Raw genomic sequence first — 9,875 nt, 5'->3', positions numbered from 1 at the left:
TAAAGTGCAATCCTGATAAATAAAACAAACTGAAATACTGTTTTACAATAGATAATATTCCCACTGCATTTACCCCAGTTTCTGTACACATGTTAACCAGTAGAAAATAGGATTCTTGTTCAGAAAGCTTTCTGTCCTGTAAATATACATTTCAGCTTTCACCATGAAAATTTATAAAGCTTGTAACAATGGCAGAATAGTCCCCTTATGAAAAATGTTCTGTATTTCATTATCAACTACCACCAATAAACATGTTGATAGAGCAACCATCTTATGTAGATATCTACAACATTCTCCTGTAGTCCTTTAGAAGCAAGTATTGAGGTTGCTGGAACTTCAGAAGCTAAAGTATCATGTTCATTCAATACATGATTCAGGTTCCTTCTTCCTATGAACAGTGTTTGCTGTCAGACCATATGGGTGCCATTCCCTCTGAGCTCTAAGGAACACCTCAATGGATACAAAAAATTATTGGTCTGAGCTAACAGAGTAGCTCATTAAGGAAAATGGGAAGAAAGACATGGTGAAAATTAGCCTACAGTGTTATTTACATGGACAATTTAGCCTGAAGAGCAAAATGGTTGACAGGGCAATTGGATGCTAATTGTCCTGGTCAGCGTGGCTATGGCCAGCACCAGGAGAAGCTCCAGCTCCAGAATGGCATCCCCTTGCAGCCATCTGTGCACTTTCTCCCTGAGACACAGCTATTCCAACATTAGAATAATCCTTATTTCTATGTCAAATATATATTTTCAGGTAGTTTTAACAATTTCTGACATTAAAGAAGATGTAATGCATTTCAAGTACTGTAACAGGCAAGAGATTAGCATTAAATTAGTACCACCATGCACCACATAGATCCCTGTAGGTGCAGTATTGTCAATAGTTACTATTTTTTCAGGAATAATTTCCTCAGAAACATGGTATAGAAGTGGTGTTTGATTTGCCTTAGTCTTCCCAAGAAAGCTCACTCCTGTGCTTGAACAGAGATCTTTGTTTTGGATCACTTAGAACAAACAATTGTGAATCTTCAAAATTGCTCTAAGATATAGTATACAACACATGATGCATGCAAATTGTAGCCCAAATATTTGAAAGCAGACCACTGTAATGAAGCGTAGAAAACTTTAAAAGACCAGGCTTTTTAATGTTGTTTGAAAGACAATTTGAGGTTACATGGTAGAACAGACTAAAGTTTTTAGTTCTACATTATCAAAAACTCCTGAGATGTTTTCAGAGATTTTACTGAAAAATGTCAAAAACCTTGCAAAGACAAGTATAAGAAAACTGCATCATAAGATGGGAGACAATAAGATGAATAGATAATGTCTCTTTCTACAAAGTAGAAATTTGTGTGTCCAACTCTTCTCCAAGACACAACAAGGAAAAAGTGGAGAGTACATGAGTCGCCTAAGGTACCTGGTCATTCTAATCATCTTTTGGCCATACTAGTCACCTCAGCTATCTGTAAAATCAGGGTAAAATCAATTAAAATTGCACGACTGAAACTATTTAAAAAAAAATCCATAAAATCATACTACATTGCAGATGTTTGAATGTGCTCTGTCTTTATTATCAAGTTAAAATGATTCTTTAATCCATAATCAGCACAGTACATTTTGGGGGAGAGGAGAGGGTTGTGAAAAAGTAAAAACTATCCCAAATGATATATGGCTTTATGTTAGCTTCTGCAAACACATACTCAATGACTTGACTTCCCAGCAGCAATTATGCATGAGATGTGTCTCATGCTCTGGTGTGGGTAGTCCAAAATGACTACTCACTAACTGATTAGTTGGAGTGTGAGAACCGTCTTTCAAAAATTTCCATTGTAGTGAAACGGGAAGATCGTACGTGCAGACCTGAGCACTGTAATACTCTCAGCAGCTGCGCTGAGGCAAGTGACCCTACAGAAACATGACACAAAATATCTTTCGGTCTGAGAAGACAGTTAGCTAAACACAGGGGCACGAGAGAAATAAGAACTTTCTGACTCTATCGGCTGTTGCGTAAGCAATGGGGAGTGGGAAGTAGATTTCCTAACAGCATGAATTACAAAGGTAGTATCAGGAGACCCTGATCTCTGCCTGATCTTTTGTACACTCTTCTGTGATTCACATGCTCATAGAAAATTATTAAGAGGACTATTTATCTGACCCCGCAAAATGATGTTCGGACTTCGCATGTGCTTTCTGTCTAGGGCTTGCTCTGTGGGTCATCTGCCAGCAATGAGGTTGAAAATAGGAACTGGTCCAAACAACAACACTCTACTGTACTCGTTTCCCATCCAGCTTGAGGCCTAGATACAGGGAGGGTGTTTATATTGAAAGGAAGAAGAGCAACATGCGTGTACAAGTGATTCATTTTAATAAAGGGAAACCACCATCTGGTCTGTACCTGAAAGTTTTGGTCTGTAAAAAATAGGAAATCCACCTCAGCCCGATCATAAAACAAATATAAAATACAGTAATTAGGAACTGAATACTGTAATAGAATAATGGCATCTGCAGAAGCTATTTCTTGTGTAATAATCATAGATGCCTGCCTGGAAATATATCTACAGTAAAAACAGCTGGTGAATTTATTAAATTCTCCATGGACATGTATCAGCATCATTGTTAGAGTAAGAAGGGTAATCTAGCAGAGTTCTTATTCCATCTCTGACGATGATTTTCTCAGCTGGTTTTACTTGCTTCAATACGGCATGGTGTTAATGCTGTTATAATAATGTCACTAGATGGCACTGTTCCCACCAGCTGCCACTGCTGCTTTGAGCTGTCAATCGGGTTACACAGGAGCAGTTTCAGGAGACATAGCAGAGTATGAGCTCTAAGAATCTATAATTAAATCTACTCTGTTAGATAGAGGAAAGTATAAGTTGCTCAAGACTAGATGCAAATAAAGCAAGCTATGTTCAGATTATAGATCACGGTTTCAAATAATGGATTTCTCCTCTGCTGAGAAGGAATATGCAAAAGCACTGCACTTGGCAGACCAAAAACATTAGCGTCAGTCAGGGATGGTCAGTGTCAGACAAGAAGGAGGAAATATACACACATTCCTGTGTTTCAAGTGGAAGAATTTGTTAATGTGTAAAATAAACATGTATTTCATAAATAGTTTTGACATATATTGTAGGCAAACAGAGGCTGTAGATTGAGGATGTTTATGGACTCAGGCAGATAAACTGTTTAATGACCCAGCACACAGATAAAATGAGTGATTGGTGTGGTAAAGTCGTAGAGATTTGTAACAAAAAAAATAAATATTAAGAGTGTTATGAACACAGTATGAATGGAAACATATGTTTGTGAGAGCACCAGATGAGACAGAAGAGGAAGGAGTAAAGGAATAGACTGTACTGATAATGAAGAACACCATTCCCTGGACACTGCTCCCAGAACAGTGTTCTCAGCAGTAAAATTGAGTAATGTGATGTTTAGGTCAAGCCCAAAAGGCCTGCACTCTGATAAGGCCTCAGCACAGACAACTTGTCATGAGAAGATGCTGCCTTCTGACAACAGGAAGATGGCAACAAGGTTCCATGATATGACATATAGCATTCCTTTTCCTGTTGGCCCATCAGAAAAACAGATGTACATTTCAAACAAACAAGAAAAAATGTGCAAAAGCAGCAACTTTGCCTTAGATTTATGGAGACTAGAGTAAGCAAAATCCTGAAACAAAGGACCACCCTATGACAAGCACTGGTTCCTAAAGGATATGAAAGATCTGTCAAAAAACAAGCTCACTATTGTCAATCAGAGAAATGACGAATATTTGACAGCCAGTGTCCCTTGTTGGCTGTGTTGCAGACAAGTGGTCCTTAAGAGTGCATGTGAGTGAAATCTCTGAGGGAAAGATAGTGCATAACATCAATTTATATAGAAGCACAGAATCTCCCAAGTTGGTAGGGACCCACAAAGATCACAGAGTCCAACTCCTGGCTCCACAGAGGACCACCCAAAACTAGACCTTATGTCTGAGAGCATTATCCAAATGCTTTTTGAATTCTGGCAGGCTTGGTGCCGTGACCACTGCCCTGGGGAGCCCGTCCCAGTGCCCGACCACCCTCTGGGTGCAGAACCTTTTCCTAACACCCAGCCTGACCCTCCCCTGTCACAGCTCCATCCCATTCCCTCGAGTCCTGTTGCTGTTCCCAGAGAGAATACTTACATAGAGATTTTGTAAACAAATATAAAATGTTCATTTTTTTTCCAAGAGCTTGCATCGAATTTTGTTATGATGAATTTTCTTACAACAGCTTTTACTTGTATTCCCATGTCCTTTGATTACCTCATGTCTTTCAGTTCCCCTCTATGGCAATCTTCTCTGAGACTTCTACATAATAGAAGGTGTGGGGTTCTTCTCTTCCCATTTTCTTGGTCAGATTTCCTTCACTGCAAGTTATAATTTTTATAAAATAAAAAGAAAGGGGGCTGGAAGGGAGCTAAAGAGATCATTCAAAGAGGGCAGATTGTCCCCCTCTACTTTGCCCTCATGAGGCCCCACCTGGAGTGCTGCGTCCAGGTCTGGGGCCCCCAGCAGCAGAAGGAGTGGGGCTGTTAGAGTGAGTCCAGAGAAGGGCCACAAAGATGATCAAGAGGTTGGAGCACCTCTCCTATGAAGAAAGGCTGAGAGAGCTGCCTACAGAAGAGAAGGCTCTGGGGTGACCTCATTGCAGCCTTTCAATACTTAAAGGGGTCTTATAAAAGGGATGAAGAAGGACTTTAATTGGGTAGATAATTATATGACAAGGGGGAATGGTTTTAAACTGAAAGAGGGGAGATTTAGATTAGAGGTTACGAGGAAATTTTTCATTCAGAGAGTGGTGAGGGACTGGCATAGGTTGCCCAGAGATGCTGTGGATGCCCTGGAGGTGTTCAAGACCAGGTTAGATGGGGCCTTGAGCAACCTGGTCTAGTGGGTGGCATTCCTGCCCATGGAAGGGGGGCTGGAACTTGATCTTTAAGGTCACCTCCAACCCAAGCCATTCTATGATTCAATTATTTGACATATAATATTTGTTAGATCATTAAGTGAATATTTAGGTCATCCATTGTGATACAAAGCAATGGCAACTGTGCCTAGAGCAAATCACAAAATCATAGAATATCCCAAGTTGGAAGGGACCCATAAGGATCATCAAGGGACCCATAAGGATCGTCCTGGCACCGCACAGGCCTACCCAAAAGTTTAGACCATGTGACTAAGTGCACAGTCCAATTGATTCTTAAATTCAGACAGGCTTGTTGAAGTGACTGCTTCACTGGGGAGCTTGTTCCAGTGTGTGACCACCCTCTCGGTGAAGAACCTCTTCCTGATGTCCCTGCCTCAGCTTAACACCATTCCCATGGGTCCTATCACCGGTATTTACGAGAATAGGTCACCTGCCTCCTCACTCCCCCTCGTGAGGAAGTTGTAGACTGCAATGAGGTCCCCCTTCAGCCTCCTCTTCTCCAGGCCCAGTGACCTCAGCCACTCCTCACACGTCTTCCCCTCTAGGCTCTTCACCATCTTTGTCGCCCTCCTCTGGACACTCTCCAACAGTTTCATGTCCTTTTTGTACTGTGGTGCCCAGAACTGCACACAGTACTTGAGGTGAGGCCAGACCAGTGCAGAGTAGAGCGGGACAATCACTTCCCTCGACTGACTAGCGATGCTGTGCTTGATGCACCCCAGGATATGGTTGGCCCTCCTGGCTGCCAGGGCACACTGCTGGCTCATATTCAACTTGCTGTCAACCACAACCCCCAGATCCCTCTCTGCGGGGCTGCTCTCCAGCATCTCATCGCACAGTCTGTATGTAAAGCCAGGGTTGCCCCATCCCAGGTGAAGGTCCCAGCACTTGCCTATGTTAAACTTCATGTGATTGGTGATTGCCCAGCTCTCCAATCTGTCCAGATCTCTCTGCAAGGCCTTTCCACCCTCATCTGAGTCCACAATTCCTCCAAGTTTGGTGTCGTCAGCAAATGTGCTCAGAACACCTTCTAGTCCTACATCCAAATCATTTATAAAAACATTGAAGAGGACTGGCCCTAAAATGGAGCCTTGAGGGACCCCACTAGTGACCATCTGCCAGCCAGATGTGGCCCCATTAACCACAACTCTTAGAGCCCTGCCCATCAGCCAATTGCTCACCCACTGTATGATGTTTTTGTTAAGTTGTACGCTGGACATTTTGTCCAGTGGGATCCTATGGGAAACCGTGTCAAAAACTTCGCTGAAGTCCAAAAAGATCACATTAGCTGGTTTCCCTTGATTGACCAGACAGGTGATCTTATCATAAAAGGAAATCAAATTTGTTAGGCAGGACCTACCCCTCATGAACCCATGTTGGCTGGGACCAATGACCGCATTGTCCCCCAGATGCGCTTCAGTAACTTCAAGAATCATCTTCTCCACAATTTTACCAGGCACTGATGTGAGACTGACAGGCCTGTAATTGCTAGGGTCTTCTTTCTTACCCTTCTTGAAAATTGGCACATTTGCCAGCTTCCAGTCTACTGGGACTTCTCCAGATTCCCAAGATCATTGAAAAATAATTGAGAGAGGTCCCACGATGACATCAGCCAGCTCTTTAAGCACCCTGGGATGAATCCCATCTGGACCCATGGACTTGTATGGATCCAGGTGGAGCAGCAAATCCCACACACGTTCAGGGTCAGTTGGGAGTTTGTCATTCCCACTATCATGGTCCTCCAGCTCAGGGCACCCTGGGTCCTGAAGCCCATCATCAGTGTTGAAGACAGAGGTGAAGAAGGCATTAAACATCTCTGCTTTGCCTATGTCATTGTCTGTGAGGAGACCTTCCCCATCAAGCAGCAGACCTATGTTTTTTTTGGTCCTTTTTCTGTTCACATATCTAAAAAAAACTTTTTTATTCTCTCCCACAGACCATGCCTTGTCTCCCAGCTTCAACTCTAGTTGGGCCACATGAATTTTCTACCTACAAACATGAACAGCATCCCTGTATTCCTTCCTCGTCGCCTGACTCTCCTTCCAGCAGCCGTACATTTTCTTGTTTCGCCTAAGCTCCAGTAGAAGATCTCTGGCCTTTTGCCCCACCTACCTGTCTTCTTATATTTTGGAATTGCCTGATCTTGTGCTTTTAGGAGGCAGTGCTTAAAGATTGATCAGCACTGATGAATGCCAATGCCTTAAAAAGCAGTTTCCCAGGGGACCTTGCTGACTAGTTCCCTGAGCAGCCTGAAGTCTGCTTTCCCCATATCCAGGGCTGAAGTTTTGATGGCAGTTTTCCTTCTGTCACCATAAATTCTAAACTCAACCACTTCATGGTCACTATGACCGAGATGGTCGCCAATTGCCACGTCTCCCACAAGACCCTCTCTGTTCTCCAGCAACAGATCTAGGAGGGCACCTTTCCTAGTTGGCTTCCTTAGCACCTTCACTAAGAAGTTATCATACGAACCTCCTGGACTTGCTCGTGTCAGCTGTGTGGTGATCCCAGTTGATGTCTGGCAATTTGAAATCCCCGATAAGGACAAGGGGAGTTGATCTTGAGGCATCTCTTAGTTCTGCAAAGAATAATTCATTGGCATTGTTGTCCTGGCCAGGTGGTCTGTAATAGATTCCCACTACAACATCCCTTTTATTTGTTCGTCCCTTAATCTTTACCCAGAGGCTCTCAACTTTGTCATCGCCAACTTGAAGTTCCACACACTCCAGCCCATGCTTCTTATACATTACCACCCCCCCCCACCTCGCCTACCCTGACTGTCCCCCTTGAAAAGCCTGTAACCATCTATTGTAGCACACCAGCTACAGGACTCATCCCACCACGTTTCGCTTATGCCGATGATGTCATAGCTTTGGGACTGGGCCACGACTTCTAGCTCATCCATTTTGTTCCTCATACTGTGCCAGTGTTGGCTGCCAATGAGGGAGATGTGGCATCATAGAATCATAGAATCATTTAGGTTGGAAAAGACCTCTAAGACCAACAAGTCCAACATCCTCCCTAAGCAACGTATTAGACTGTAATTTTTCTTCCAGTTAAGATTTCTTATAACTAGCCTGAATGACCTGTGGTACACCTCAAGCTTATAACTTCTCATCCTAAATATGCTAACATGGCAAAGAATTTTTCTTTTTTTCTTGCAGTGGTCTTTTACTTATTTCAGGCCTACCACCACGCCGTCTCTCAATTTCTCCTTCTTTTGATTAAAGATCTCTGTCTTCCTCACCATTTCTTCACAATTTCACGCTATAAAGGAAAACCATGCAGGATTTTCAATCCTTTGCTTTACCAGCTGGCACCACTACCTCACAATTTTGTGATTCAGCTACCCTTCCACAGGTTAGTTGATAGAGCAGTAAGAACAATAGGCTAGAAAGAATCACATGGGCATGCATGTGATAGTTGCTTAGTTCAAAAAGTCTCAATATGCCAAAGCATGACTTTTTCTGACACTGTAACAAGACACAAGAGTTAGAGTGAAAAGAATGAAAGTCACCAACAAAAGGAAAAAATACCATTTGTGTACTTTAAAGGACATTTAAGTCCTTACGTTTGAAGAAGAGTTTAGGGAGGGCCATAACTAAACCATACTACAGAATAAAATAAAATAAAATAAAATAAAATAAAATAAAATAAAATAAAATAAAATAAAATAAAATAAAATAAAATAAAATAAAATAAAATAAAATAAAAACAACATCAATGAACCAATTTAACAAAGATCTTTACAAGTCTCAATTAGAGGAACATTTCTTTCTGCCTGCACATCTGGCCATGAGCTTAATCTCACCTGTTGTGGTGGTTTTACCATACTAGGCAGCTAAACACCACAACCGCTCACTCACTCCCCCTCCTTAGATGAGGAGGGGAAGAAGTAAAGGAAAGAACAACTCACGGGTTGAGGATAAAAGGATAAGGATAAAAAAATAATTATTAAGGAAAGATTATTATTAACTGAACAATTTAACTAAGGGGAAAAAAAATAAGGGAAAGGGTAAAAGGGAGGAGGAAAGGGAAAAACAAAGCAAAACAAAACAAAACAAAACAAATAAAGGCTATGTGGAAGTGCAGAGGAAAGAAATTACTCTCTACTTCCCACAAATGAGCGATGCTTGACCATGTCCTTGAAGCAGGGCCTCAATGCACATAGCCAGTGCTCAGGAGGAGGACCGACATTTTCATGAGAGCCCACCCCTCTGCTCTTCTTCCTTCTTCCACCTTTTATTGCTGAGTGTGACACCACATATCACAGAATCACAGAATCACAGAATTTCTAGGTTGGAAGAGACCTCAAGATCATCGAGTCCAACCTCTGACCTAACGCTAGCAGTCCCCACTAAACCATATCCCTAAGCTCTACATCTAAACGTCTTTTGAAGACTTCCAGGGATGGTGACTCCACCACTTCCCTGGGCAGCCTGTTCCAATGCCTCACAACCCTTTCAGTGAAGAAGTTCTTCCTAACATCTAACCTAAAACTCCCCTGGCTCAACTTAAGCCCATTCCCCCTCGTCCTGTCACCAGGCACGTGGGAGAACAGACCAACCCCCACCTCGCTACAGCCTCCCTTGAGGTACCTATAGAGAGCGATAAGGTTGCCCCTGAGCCTCCTCTTCTCCAGGCTGAACAAGCCCAGCTCCCTCAGCCGCTCCTCGTAGGACTTGTTCTCCAGGCCCCTCACCAGCTTCGTCGCCCTTCTCTGCACATGGTATGGAATATCCCTTTGGTTGGTTTAGGTCAGCTTCCCTGGTGATGTTTCTTTCCTCACTTCTTTGCCCACCCCATAGGAAGGTTAGAAAGAGTCCTGATGCTGTGCCAGCACTGCTCAGCAGCAGACACAACACTGGTGTGATACCACTGCTGTTCTAGCTACACATGCAGAGCATAGCACTGT

Source organism: Netta rufina, assembly GCF_964035555.1.
Source record: "Netta rufina genome assembly, chromosome: 1".
Lineage (NCBI taxonomy): Eukaryota > Metazoa > Chordata > Aves > Anseriformes > Anatidae > Netta > Netta rufina.
The sequence above is the reverse complement of the archived record's forward strand: the minus strand, read 5'-3'. Positions refer to the sequence as shown.